Source organism: Bubalus kerabau, chromosome 1, assembly GCF_029407905.1.
Source record: "Bubalus kerabau isolate K-KA32 ecotype Philippines breed swamp buffalo chromosome 1, PCC_UOA_SB_1v2, whole genome shotgun sequence".
NCBI lineage: Eukaryota > Metazoa > Chordata > Mammalia > Artiodactyla > Bovidae > Bubalus > Bubalus kerabau.
In genome coordinates, this window is record NC_073624.1 from 180155538 (window position 1) to 180168692 (window position 13155).

At 47.9% G+C, this 13155-nt stretch overlaps 1 long non-coding RNA gene across 3 annotated transcripts; it reads right to left on the reverse strand.

Moving 5' to 3' along the window:
• Positions 1 to 3739: 3739 nt before the first annotated feature.
• LOC129624728 (uncharacterized) lies at positions 3740 to 11818 on the reverse strand. 3 transcript variants are annotated; one of them, XR_008701124.1, is made up of 4 exons: positions 11734 to 11818; positions 11184 to 11465; positions 9849 to 9942; positions 3740 to 4446 (listed from the first exon to the last, which is right to left on the reverse strand). It is a non-coding gene; the product is annotated as an uncharacterized LOC129624728 (long non-coding RNA). The 3 variants fall into 3 exon arrangements; XR_008701125.1 differs by lacking the exon at positions 11734 to 11818 and adding an exon at positions 11602 to 11686 and having other exon boundaries at positions 11184 to 11311; XR_008701122.1 differs by lacking the exon at positions 11734 to 11818 and adding an exon at positions 11602 to 11661.
• Between the last annotated feature and the right edge of the window lie 1337 nt (positions 11819 to 13155).

The window sequence follows — 13155 nt, forward strand, 5'->3', positions numbered from 1 at the left end:
GTTTCCCCATCTGTTTGGCCATGAAGTGATGGGACCGGATGCCATGATCTTAGTTTTCTGAATGTTGAGTTTTAAGCCAACTTATTCTCTCTCCTCTTTCACTTTCCTCAAGAGGCTTTTTAGTTCCTCTTCACTTTCTGCCATAAGGGTGGTGTCATCTGCATATCTGAGGTTATTGATATTTCTCCAGGCAATCTTGATTCCAGCTTGTGCTTCATCCAGCCCAGCATTTCTCATGATGTACTCTGCATAAAAGTTAAATAAACAGGGTGACAATATACAGCCTTGACATATTCCTTTTCCTATTTGGAATAAGTCTGTTGTTCCATGTCCAGTTCTAACTGTTGCTTCCTGACCTGCATACAGATTTCTCAAGAGGCAGATCAGGTGGTCTGGTATTCCCATTTCTTTCAGAATTTTCCACAGTTTATTGTGATCCACTGGCGTAGTCAATAAAACAGAAATAGATGTTTTTCTGGAACTCTCTTGCTTTTTCGATGATCCAGCAGATGTTGACAATTTGATCTCTGGTTCCAATGAATATTCAGGGTTGATTTCCTTTAGGATTGACTGGTTTGATCTCCTTGCAGTCCAAGGGACTCTTGAGCATCCTCTCCAACACTGCAGCTCGAGAGCATCAACTCTTTGGTGCTCAGCCTTCTTTATGGTCCAACTCTCACATCCATACATGACTACTGGAAAAATCATACCTTTGATTATATGGACCTTTGTGGGCAAAGTAATGCCTCTGCTTTTTAATACACTGATTAACATTTAAATCAGTGGACTCTGTGGAAATCAAATCACCCACCATAATATTGGTGGGCCTTGTCCAATCAGTTGAAGGCCTTAACAGACCAAAGACTGATGTTCCCTGAACAAGAAGGAATTCTGCCAGCATACTGCCTTTGGACTTGAGCTGCAGCTCTCCCTGCATCTCCAGCCTGCTGGCCTACCCTAGCGAGTTTGGACTTGACAGCCTCCACAATTGCGTGAGCCAGTTTCTTAAAATCAACCTCTCTACACACACACACACACACACACACACACATATCCTGTTGGTTCTGTTTCTCTGGGGAACCATAATATAGCGGAACTTTATAAATTGTCTCTCTGGTCTACATCTACCCATTACCCCTACTTTATGGATGAGAAAATTGAGGCCCATAGAAGGGAGTGATTGCTCAAGGCTTCCAGAGACACTGTCTGTCCCTAGGAAGAGTTTGACAACATTCTAGCTTTCATTATATTTATTTTACACTTTTAATATATTCATGACCACTCATGGTAGTTCTTTCTTTTTAAAAAAAAATTTTATTTATTTTTGACGGTGCTAGGTCTTCACTGCTACACATATGCTTTCTCTAGCTGTGGAGAGTGGGAGCTATTCTCTAGCTGCAGTGCATGGGCTTATCATGGCAGTGGCTTTTCTTGTTGCAGAGCACAGGCTCTAGGGCATGTGGACTCAGCAGTGGTGGTACACAGGCTTAGTCGTCCTGTGACACGTGGGATCTTCTTGGACCAGGGATCAAACAGCTGTCCCCTGTATTGCAAGGCAGATTCTCAACCCCTGGACCACCAGGGAAGTCGCCATGGTGGTTTTCCATTCATGGCCCTGACAGTTCCTTTCATGAGTGAATTAGTTTAAACTTAGAACAGAGTAAAGTCGATTTTGTAAATAAAATTTTAAAAAATGCGAAGAGGCATTCCTTCTTGCCCAGGAAACATCATCTCTGTTTGCTTAAGGCCTTCAACTGATTGGATAAGGCCCACTCACATTATGAAGGGTAAACCTCTATCCTCAAAGTCCACCAATTTAAATAAATGTTAACCTGGTTCAAGATGCACCCTCACAGAAGCATCCCCAATAACGTTTGATAAAATATCTGGGCACCATGGCCCAACCACACTGACACATAAAAAGCAGCGTGTCTCCACCATGGCATGTGGGTGACTTTGCACATATTCCCACAGACCACGCCAGCAAAGGCTTGAATCTCAATGAATCAGCCTTCTGTTTCATTCTTACTTCTTTTATTCTGGAGTGTGGGACGGGCTATCAGGGGACTTCTCCTCCTTTCACTATTCATGTAAACAATAAGAACAGAATTTTAAAATGACTTCTTGTGTTTTTACCAGGTGAATCCATCAGGTTGTGCCCATTGGGTGCTTGACAAGGTGGTGTGCAGAAAGTGGAGGTGAGTGGCTGAACTTTGGGGGACACTGGGGTGCCCACCTGGGCTACTTTAACCTCACACCTACTCCTGCTCTTTATCCCAATCTATTTCTGTCCAGTGTGGGTGGACATGGCCTTTAAATGCTTTGCATTCAGGCTTCCAAAATTTCCCACCCCTTCCTCTCTCCGCATGTTCTCTTTTCCTTTGTTACCTCCAGGCTGTACAGAAAAGGTCACATGGAAGGTTGTTGTTGTTTTTATCACACTTCAAAGCATATGGGATCTTGGTTCCCTGACCAGGGATCAAACCCACACCCCCTGCATTAGAAGTACAGGATCCTATCTACTGGACCACCAGGGAAGTCCCCACATGGAAGGTTCTGAGGTGTAAGAAGGAGGTGGTACCACAGTCCACAGGAAGGCAAGGTTTGCAAGTGGACAGAGTCACCTGCCACGTGAGTGAGAAATAAGCCTGGAGTGTAAGTGGCTGGGATTTGGTGATTACTTGTTACAGCCACTGGGGTGTACTTATTCTGACTAATGCCATATTTGAACTTGCTTAATCCTCAAAACAGCCCTCCAAGGTAAATGCCATGGTAATCCCTGGCCAATAGACAAGAAATTGAGGCCCAGAGAAGGTCAGCTATATACTTGAGGTCATACAGGAGGTGAGAAAGCTAGAATTCTAACCTGGACTCACTGACCCACCACAGTAACCAGACGGTACAACTCAGAACAAAGAAATTTCTCTTCCCTGGTCCCTGCAGTCTCTCCCCTTACGGTGGATGTCCTGTTTCTGTAGGGGTGCGGCCCTAGCCTCCAGCCTTGTCCTTCCTGTTGTATCAATGTGCAAAGGTGCTTTGACCTGCTCTTCTAAAAGGAACCCACCTTGATCTGATGTGGGTGGGGGCCTGGTGCAGTGCTGGTGGACAATAAACTCTCAATAAATATTTGAGATTATTAATATCATTGACAGTGGCAGGGCATTGACCAGGGTAACTCAGTGCTTAAGCCGGAGGAACTGGATTCAAATCCCATCTCCATCATTTGCTAGCTGTGTGACCTTGAGTAAGTTGCTCAGCCTCTCTGTGCTTGTTTTGGAAATGGAGATGATGTTTTCTGTTTCACAGGTTGTTGCAAGGATTAAGATATAAAATGCTCCAACAGTGCCTGCCACTGATATTTTAGGTTTTACTATCATTCTAACATTTCCCCTATTCAGTCTCATCTCCCAGGTCCCCAGGCATGGCAACAGCTGGTTCGGTGACCAGAGCCTCCCCAGACTGCCCACTCCCAGACTCCCCTGCCTCCCTCCTTCCTTGGCTCCTGGGCACCCCTGCCCCCAGCCTAGGTTCCAACACCATGTCTTCCCCTGTCATTTGCCCCTCAGCCTCGGGGTGACCAGAACCCCTGCCTCATGGGACAGCTTTCCAGCACTTTCCCCCTTTTAAGAGATTGACTGCAATTTCTATAATAACATCACATTAGCAAGAAATTAATGTCCTCATTAAGACAGCAATTAGGCACATTAGCACAGCAATAAAAGAGAAGCTTATGAAATAATTGCTGGTTCCAAAATGCCTTTAATTTAGTATTTTATATTGTGCTGTGTTATTAATTTTTTCCTTCGGCAAAAGATAATAAGAGAAACATTTGAATTGTGGGGAGGTTTAAAAATGTTTTTTAAATGTTTAAAGGAAAGCAATGTTGATACCTGGGCTTCCCAGGTGGCACAGTGCTAAAGAATCCATCTGCCAATGCTGGAGACATGGGAGACTAGGTTTCAATCCCGGGGTTGGGAAGATCCCCTGGAGTAGGAAATAGCAACTCACTCCAGTATTCTTGCCTGGAAAAATGTCATGGACAGAGGAGCCTGGTGGGCTACAGTCCACAGGGTCACAAAGAGTTGGACACGACCAAGCAACTGAGCATGAACACACTCAATGTTGATACCTATAGACAGACGATATTTTTTCTCCCAAAATCCCCCTTCAGTTCCCGAGCCTATGGATGGTACTGGTGATGGAGGCGCACCAAGGGTCAGGCTGTGTCCTGGGACTTTGGGCCAAGCCTGGAGTTCAGAGGAGGCTAGAGTTGGGTAGCCTTGGATCCCAGAAGCAGGAGTGGCACCACATTTCTTTGCCTTAAACAATGAATATCTATTTGATTTTTTTTTCCCCCAATGGGCTCCATCTTCCGAATTCAAATTCTTTCAGCCAATGTTTCCTTGGTATCTGGTGGTCCGTCTCTGGCAATGTGAGGTTTCCAGCCTAATGAAGAAGACAGATGCATCAATGGGGAAATGCACCAATAGACTGGAAATAGCAGTTTTGCAACTGAAAATGAAATCATGGGTCTGGGACATGATCATCCATGGATGGTGACATCATTAGGGGAAAGGCAGATGAAGAACATATTCCTGGTGGGCTCTTTTGCCCCATGGGAAGTCCGGGGTTGACCTTAGCATCCCTAAGTATGATATTACTGGAGGTGAACTGGCTTCCAGTAGGATCAACAGATGGTACCTAGGACTACTGGGTGTCCTTGACCCAAACCTAGAATCTTCTTTAGCTGTCTTGGATTGGTTAGGATAACTTTGAGACAAGGATTTGAGGGCAAGTATTTTGTTTAGGAATTGACCAGAAAGTGCATGGTGAAGTGAGACAGGGAGGGGAAGGAAATAATTTCAGGTAGTGTTAAGTTCTGGACTTCTCAGGTGGCGCTAGTGGTAAAGAACCCACCTGCCAATGCAGGAGACATAAGAGACATGGCTTTGATCCCTCAGTTGGGAAGATCCCCTGCAGGAGGGCATGGCAACTTACTCCAGTATTCCTTCCTGGAGAATCCTATGGACAAAGGAACCTGGAGGGCTATAGTTCATGGGGTCACAAAGAGTCGGATGCAACTGAAGCGATAGCACATACACGCAGCGTTAAGTGGTGTCAAAACAAAAATTAAAGGAAAGGGTGGAATTTCCCTGGTGGTTCAGTGGCTAAGATGCTCCCAATGCAGGGGTTCTGGGTTTGATCCCTGGTCAAGGAACTTAACCCTGTATGTCACAACTAAAAGATCCTGCCTGCTACAAATTAAGATCCTGCATGCTGCAACAAAGATGGAAGATCTCATGTGCTGCAATTAAGACCCAGGGCAGCCAAATGATTTTTTTTTTTTTTAAAGGAAAGAACTGGGGGAGGATCAGAAGACAGCATACTTTTCTGAGTGAGGAAGGGCCTCTCAGTGGAGTGGACAGAGGAGGGATCCATGTGAAACTCTGAAGAAAGAGGGTTCCAGGCAGGGAAGCAGCAGGTGCAAAGGCCCCTGGGGTGGAAACAAGTTTGGCAAGTATGAGAAGGTTGATGTGTCTGAATGGAAGTGAGAGAGGGAGGGGATGCAATCAGAGAGATGTCAAGTAATGAAAGAAGCGGGAAGGATTCCTAGCGGATATGCAGATAATGGCAACCAAAACAAGAGTACCCCAGGATGTGAGTCCAGCGCTTTCCCGAGGAGGGACAAGTTGTGCCCAATGAACCTGTCAGTTCCCTATTGGCCGCTGTGCTGTGTAACAAACAACCCCCAAATTCGGTGGCTTAGACAATCAACAGTAATTATGGTTCCACAGCCCACGGGTGAGCAGGACCATTTCTCTGGTCTTGGCTGGGCTCCTTCGTGAGTCTTTGGTCAGCTGTGAGCCAGGGAGGAACATTCTGTTTACCCATGTTGGGCTCTCCACATGTTTGGGGTTTGGCTGGTCTAGAATGGCTCAGCTGGTGTAACAGGTTTCTCCCCCATGTCCCTCCTCCACCAGCAAGCTAACTCCAGCTTTGCTCATGCGGCAGAGGCAACATTTTTGTTTGGTTGGTTTCTAAGCAGCTAGTAGAAACATGCAGCATCACTTGAGACCCAGATTCAGGACCGCCCTCGTACTTCTGTGGCATTTGATTGGTCAAAGCGGGTCACAAGACCAGCTCAGATTCCAGGGTGGAGATAGACTCCTCCTCCCCATGGGAGGAGCTACCCAATGAGGAGGCAGAGAGCAATGATGTTGAGAGTGTAGAACTGGGTGCATTTAGCTGTCAATCCACGCCAGCTCTGTTATGTCTCTGGGGGCTTTTAATATTCACTCCCTGTCCTTCCTTCTTCAGCCTGTCAGTCTACAGTCCTTGACGCCAACCTTGCCCCTTTTAGAAGTTACTCCTGCACGTGTTTGCTCGCTAAGATCCTGAAGGATCTGTAGCTTGTGTCGTTCAAAACCCCAATGCTGTCAAGTCTTCTCCTCCTCCTCAGTTTTGGGGGTGTGACCAGAAACGGATTTTTTAAATTATTTATTTATTTATTTGGCTGTGCCACGTCTTAGTTGCAGCATGTGGGATCTAGTTCCCTGACCAGGGATTGAACCCTGGCCCCCTGCATTGGGAGCATGGAATCTTAGCCACTGGACTGTCAGGGAAGCCCGGAATTTTTTATTGACATAGTTGGCTGTCTTAATAGTGAACTCTAGAGTCGGTGTCACCTAGGACAGGGCAGAGGTTAGTTCATAGGGTGCTCCCGAGCAAAAGAGAAATGGGCACTCGTAGCATGGCTTGAGCTCACACAATGTCCTCTTGTGCAGTGCACAACCTGCACAACCGTACCAACCCACCTGATTAGGGGATTGAGGAGGTAAAGAGAAAAAAAAAAAGAAGGGAAAAGAAATTCCACTGGGAACCCGGGGCACTATTTAACTTTAGCCCTCTGGCCAAGTAAAGGACCTTCCTCAAACTGATGAGGGACCACGAGGGACACCGGGGGAACCACAACCCAGCAACCCATCCAGATAGGCTGCCTGGCCTCCATGAAACAAGGCTGGCTCAAGCCCTTCGGGGAGGGGCGGGGGACCAAAGGGAGGAAGGAGTAGGGCAGAAAGGTCCCAGCTAAGAGGAACGTCGTCTGTTTCCCATTCCCCACGCCCCCACCCCATCCAGTATCCCAAGGAAATAAAGTGCAGCTGGGTTCTTGGTTGCCATGGAGACTGACACAAAGAATTTGGGGGGAAAACACCCCGGGGGCATGAAGAAGCAATTTGCTCTCAGCTCTGGGAGGCAGGGGATTGGTGGGGAATAAGGATCAGCATTTCCTGAGGAGGAAAACGCGCTGAGAGAGAGCCGGACCAGGGTACGTGGTGTCCAGAAGCCTGGAACCTTCTGTGGCCTCCGCCACCAGCCACCCAAGGGACAGAGGGCCCGGGGCTGCTTTGGCTCTGGCGTGGAGGTTTTTGAATCTAAGCTCTCACTTCCGAGGCTCACCAGGGCAGCCGCAACCTCCCCATCCTAAGCCTTCTATAATACACACCTCTACCAGGGAGCGGGAGCGGGGCAAGGGCGGGACCTCCATACAGATTTCTTTCTTTTTTAATTTGCAATTCCGCCTTGGGATAGGGTACTGACTAGGGGACTGCAGAAGCCTGATATCCATCAAATTCCCCCAAATCCCGCAAGGGGCCCCAACCTCTCTCCCCAGCACCCCCCTCTCCCCCTTCAGGTTACGATGGAAAGGTCCAGACATCCTCGGATGTAGGGAGGAGGGAGAATTTTTAAACCCCCAGAGGGAACCTGCAGCCTACTTCTCCCTTCTAGTTTCCCTAAACCTCCAAGAAAACAGTGTGGTGGCAGCTGTGGGTTTTTTTTTTTTTTTTTTTTAATCTGTTAATAAAACGCAAGTGAATCAAATCAGCTCCGAGGGAAAGGCGGAGGGGGGCAGCGAGGCAGGGGCCTTGGTGTTTGCAGAAGTTGGAAATTTAATAAGAAGGAAAAATAAAAATAGCCACTGTGCTGGAGAGACAAGAGAGGGTTGGAAGGAGTAGGCGGGTGTGGGACTCCAGGCTAGGCGGAGATGCAAGCAGAGGGGAGAGGGAATGAGGCTGGGGACAATGAGGGGCCCCAGAGTCTGGAGGGGCAAGGAAGGTATAGCTGAAGGCAACAGGAAAGGAGAGTTTGGGGCACCACCCAGAGTGGCCCAGTTCCCTGACAGATTTTCCCCAGGGCTAGCTGGGCACAGAGATTGGGGATTGGTCATCTGAAAGCCTAGGCAAGGGGGTACAGCTCCTGATTTCTTGGTCTTCACAGTGCCCCTTACCTCCCCCACCGTTCAGATGAGGCACCACACAGACAGGGTTGCCATGAACAGCTGTGTAGTTTGTGCACTGCACAAGAGTGCCTGATAGGGACTTCCCTGGTGGTCCAATGGCTAAGACTCCATGCTCCCAATGCAGGGGCCCAGGGTTCAATCCCTGGTCAGAAAACTAGATCCCACATGCTGCAGTTAAAGATCCTGGATGCTGCAAAGAAGACCAACTATCCCATGTACCACAACTAAGATCCAGCACAGCCAAATAGATAAATCCTTTTTTTTTTAAAGAGTGTCTGACAGAAGTCTGAGCAAGGGCTGATACCATCTATTCCCCTTATGTCCCCCAGAGAAAGGGGTGCCTTTTTAAGATCCACACAATAAAGGTGGAAATAACCCAAACATCCATTAACAGATGAACTGATAAGTTCATGTGGTCCATCCAGACAGTAGAATATTATTCAGCCATAAAAAAGCAATGATGTACCGACACATGCTACAATGTGGGTAAAACTTGAAAACATCATGCTGAGGGAAAAGAGCCAGGCATAGAAGATTGAATGTTATATGATTCCATCTGTATGCAATGTCCAGAATAAGTAAATCCATGGAGACAGAAAGCAGACTGCTGGTTGCCTGGGACTGGGGATGGGGGAGGGGAAGATTGGGGAGTGACTGCTTTCATGGATACAAGTTTCCTTTAGCGGTGATGAAAAATTCTGGAACTAGGTAGAGGTAATGGTTTCACAACATTGTGAAGGTACTAAATGTCACTGAGTTGTGTAGTTGTATAGTCCAATGGTTAAGACTCTGCACTCCCAATGCAGGGGCCCAGGTTCGATCCCTGGTCAGAGAACTAAGATCCCACATGCTGTAACTAAGACCCAGTGCAGCCAAATGAATATTTTTTTTTAATTTTGTTTTTAAAACAGTTGTAAGGATGATAAAGCTTAGGAAAATAATAAAATGGTTGATTTTACGTTAGGTGAATTTCACCACCTGCCCCCAGCCAACAAAAAAGAAATATCCATGCAAAGATGGAGGACATATGGCTGATCACACCCACCCCTCACCCCTAGAAAGCCCAGGATTGCTGACAGGCCCAAGCAGCCTTGGGGGCCCTCTGGGAATAGCTAAGTGGAATTCATTCATTCATTCACTCCACAGATATTTACTGAATTATTTCATGCCAGGTGCTATGCTGGGTGGTGAATGAATGAACCTGTGCCCTGGGGCTGATCCTCCAGTGGGGCAGACAGACAGACCCAACAAACACAGCCTACAGTACCTGTAGTGGTGGTGTGTGCTGTAAAGAAAAATATTGCTGTAGAGAGAAATATTCCATAACATCTCATGGAAAAATGCAAATGACCTTTTAGGCCAACCCAATAAAAGCTGCAGGGGTATAAGCAGGCAGGGGTACTGCCTGCAGCTTTAACTGGCTGAACTCACTGAGGAGGTGGCATTTGAGCACCCAAAGCGGGCTAAGAAGAGTCAGTCACATGACTATGTGAGGGAAGAGCATTCCAGGCAGAGGGAACAGCCCGTGCAAAGCACTGAACATTGTTACCTGAAATGAGAGCCTCGAAATGTGAGTTGGGCTTCCTTGGTGGCTCAGTGAAATCCATCTGCCAATGCAGGAGACCCTGGGTCAGGAAGATCCCCTGGAGAAGAAAATGGCAACCCACTCCAGTATTTTTACCTGGAAAATCCCATGGACAGAAGAGCCTGGCAGGCTACCATCCATGGGGTCTCAAAAGAGTCGGACCCGACTTAGCAACTAAACAACAAACAACAAATGTGGGTTATTTAATCATAATTGAGGTTCCATTAGGACTTTATTTTTTTTTCCCAATTTTTAAAATTAATTAAGTAATTTATTTTTTGGCTGCTCTGGGTCTTCATTGCTGTGCACAAGGCTTTATCTAGTTGCGGTGAGCAGGGGGATACTCCCCAGTTGCAGTGCGCGGCTTCTCATTGCAGTAGCTTCTCTTGTTATGGAGCACAGGCTCCAGGTGCATGGACTTCAGTTCTTGTGGTGCACAGACTTAGTTGCCCCGAGGCATGTGGAATCTTCCCAGACCAGGGGTCGAACCCATGCCTCCTGCACTGGCAGGCAGATTCCCAACCATGCGACCACCAGGGAAGTTCAAAAAATTTTCAATTCTGACTTGGATGAGGCACCAGCAGGGAGATGGCACAGGCATGACCGCCATCAAATCTCCTGGAAAGCCAAAAGCCTTGCATTTCTACCACCAGTGGATGACCCACGTCTATGCCAGGACCAGAACAGAAGTCACAGCAGCAAATCATAGGTAAGACTTACTGTCTTATCTGCCTCTGTATTTACTCACTTAACCTTCACAGGGAACTTCAGTGACGTCAAAAATGTTACCTCCGTTTTTGAAGTGCGGAAATGGACTTGAAACTGAGAGATGAATTGTCTCACCCAAGCTGACAAGAGCTCTGGATTCGAACCCAGGACTCCTGTCTGCAGATCCAGATGGGTGAGGTCTGTGCGTTTCTTCTAAGGCCGGACCTTGATGGGGTCCCCAGGCCTCCAGTCTTGCTTTGGAGCTGCCTCTGGGTCCTGGGGCTCACAGATGGGCCAAGCTCGGCAGAGGGTCCCCAAGCGCGAGGGAGTTAGCGTGGGCGGGTGATTGATGGTTTAATATCTCACGCTGCGACCCGGGCCCCTCAGAGAGGCAGCGATGGGATAATTCAGTTACGGGAAAGAGAACGAAAATTCCAGAGAGAGAGAGAGAAGCGTGCACACCAGGAGCGAGCTGGGAACTGGTTTGGCTGGGCTCACAAGAGAGGGAGGAAGCAGGTCCCCGATCCTTTTTGGGGCTGGAGTCTCCCAGCCCGCCCCCCCCACGCCCCCCCAACCCCGTCCCTCTCCCACCTTCATCTGACTTCCGGTCTTCCGGTCTTGAAGAGAGCAGATGCGATGAGTGAGAGGCCTTGAGGCAGGATCAAAGGCTCAGAGGAGAAGGCAGAATATGGCCTCCACTTGAAAAGGCTAAATCAAGGCTGGGGGGACAAGAAGGGGAGTCGGGTGCTGGTGGAGCTGGGAGCGGGAGGGAGCTGGGGGTTCCAGACGCTCAGGTCAGAAGCCTCCAGTCAGCGCTGACTTGATTCCTTGCTGCAGGGGATCATCCTGACCCAGGGATCGAACCCAGGTCTCCTGCATTACAGGCAGATTCTTTACCATCTGAGCCACCAGGAAAGCCCCTCTCTCTCTGTCCACTCACATCCAAATCTTGGACTTCACATCTCCCCACCTCCATGGCCCCAATCTGGTCCAGCCCAGCTTCCCTCACCTGGACAGTGCAGCGTCTCTGCCCTGGTCCCAGGCTCCTGCCCTCGCTCTGACGTCTACTTCTCCCGCAGCCCCCAGGGGGCGCCGGTGAACACCTGAGCCGGGTCGCCTCTGTCTCTTGCTCAGAACCTACCTGGTTCCCACCTGGTTTGAGTTTCCTGTTGCAGCCATTCTAATTCCCATAAATGTAGCAGCTTAAACAACACGCACATGTATCATCTCATGTTCTGCAGGTTAGAAGTTTGGTTCAGGTCTTGGTGGGTTAAGATTCAGGTGTGGGTGACTGCAAGGTTCTAGGGAAGGATCCTATTAACTGCCCTTTCAGGTATTGGCAGAATTCAGTTCCTTGGGATTGTAGGACAGAGGTCTCTGTTTGCTTGCTGGTTGTCAGCTGAAGCGGTAGCCTGGTACTCACTGGCTGATGGCCCCTCCATCCAACTTCAAAAACAGCAAAGGGGAGTCTTTTTCATATGGCATCTCTCTGATCCCCCCTTCTGCCTCCTTTTTCTTAAAAATTAATTTTTACTGGAGTGTAGTTGCTTTACACGGAGAAGGTGATGGCACCCAACTCCAGTACTCTTGCCTGGAAAATCCCACGGACAGAGGAGCCTGGTGGGCTGCAGTCCATAGGATCGCTGAGGGTCAGACACAACTGAGCGACTTCACTTTCACTTTTCACTTTCATGCATTGGAGAAGGAAATGGCAACCCAGTCCAGTGTTCTTGCCTGGAGAATCCCATGGACGGGGGAGCCTGGTGGGCTGCCGTCTATGGGGTCGCACAGAGTCGGACACAACTGAAGCGACTTAGCAGCAGCAGCAGTTGCTTTAAAATGTTGTGTTAGTTTCTGCTGTACAGCAAAGGGAATTGGCTATGTGTATACATACATACCCCCGTTTGTATTGCCTTCCCACTGAGGTGACCACACAGCATTGAGCTCCCTGTGCTATATGTAGGTTCTCGTTAGTCATCTATTTCATACATAGAAGTATATGTATGCAAGTCCCAGTCTCCCAGTTCACCCAGTCTCCCCTTCCCCACCCCCTTGGTAACCATAAGTTTGTTCTCTACATCTGTGTCTCTATTTCTGCCATGCAAGTAAGTTCATCTCTACCATTTTTCTAGACCCCAGACACAAGCGATATTATTCGATATTTGTTTTTCTTTTTCTGACTTACTTCACACTGTAAGTCAGTGTGATTGTTTAACAACATACATTACAATCACAAATCACATTACAATGTGATTGTGATGACAACAATCTCTAGGTCTGTTGTGTCTCTGCAAATGGCACTATTTCATTCCTTTGTATGGCTGAGTAATATTCCATTGTATATACGTACCTCATCTTCTTTATCCATTCCTCTGTTGATGGACATCTAGGTTGCTTCCATGTCCCGGCTATTGTAAATAGCGCTGCAATGAACATCAGGGTGCATGCCGCCTTTTGAATTATGGTTTTCTCTGGATATATGCCTAGAAGTGTTATTTCTGGGTTGTATGGGAGCTCTATTTTTAGTTTTTCAAGGAAGCTCCATACTGCTCTCCAGGCTTCC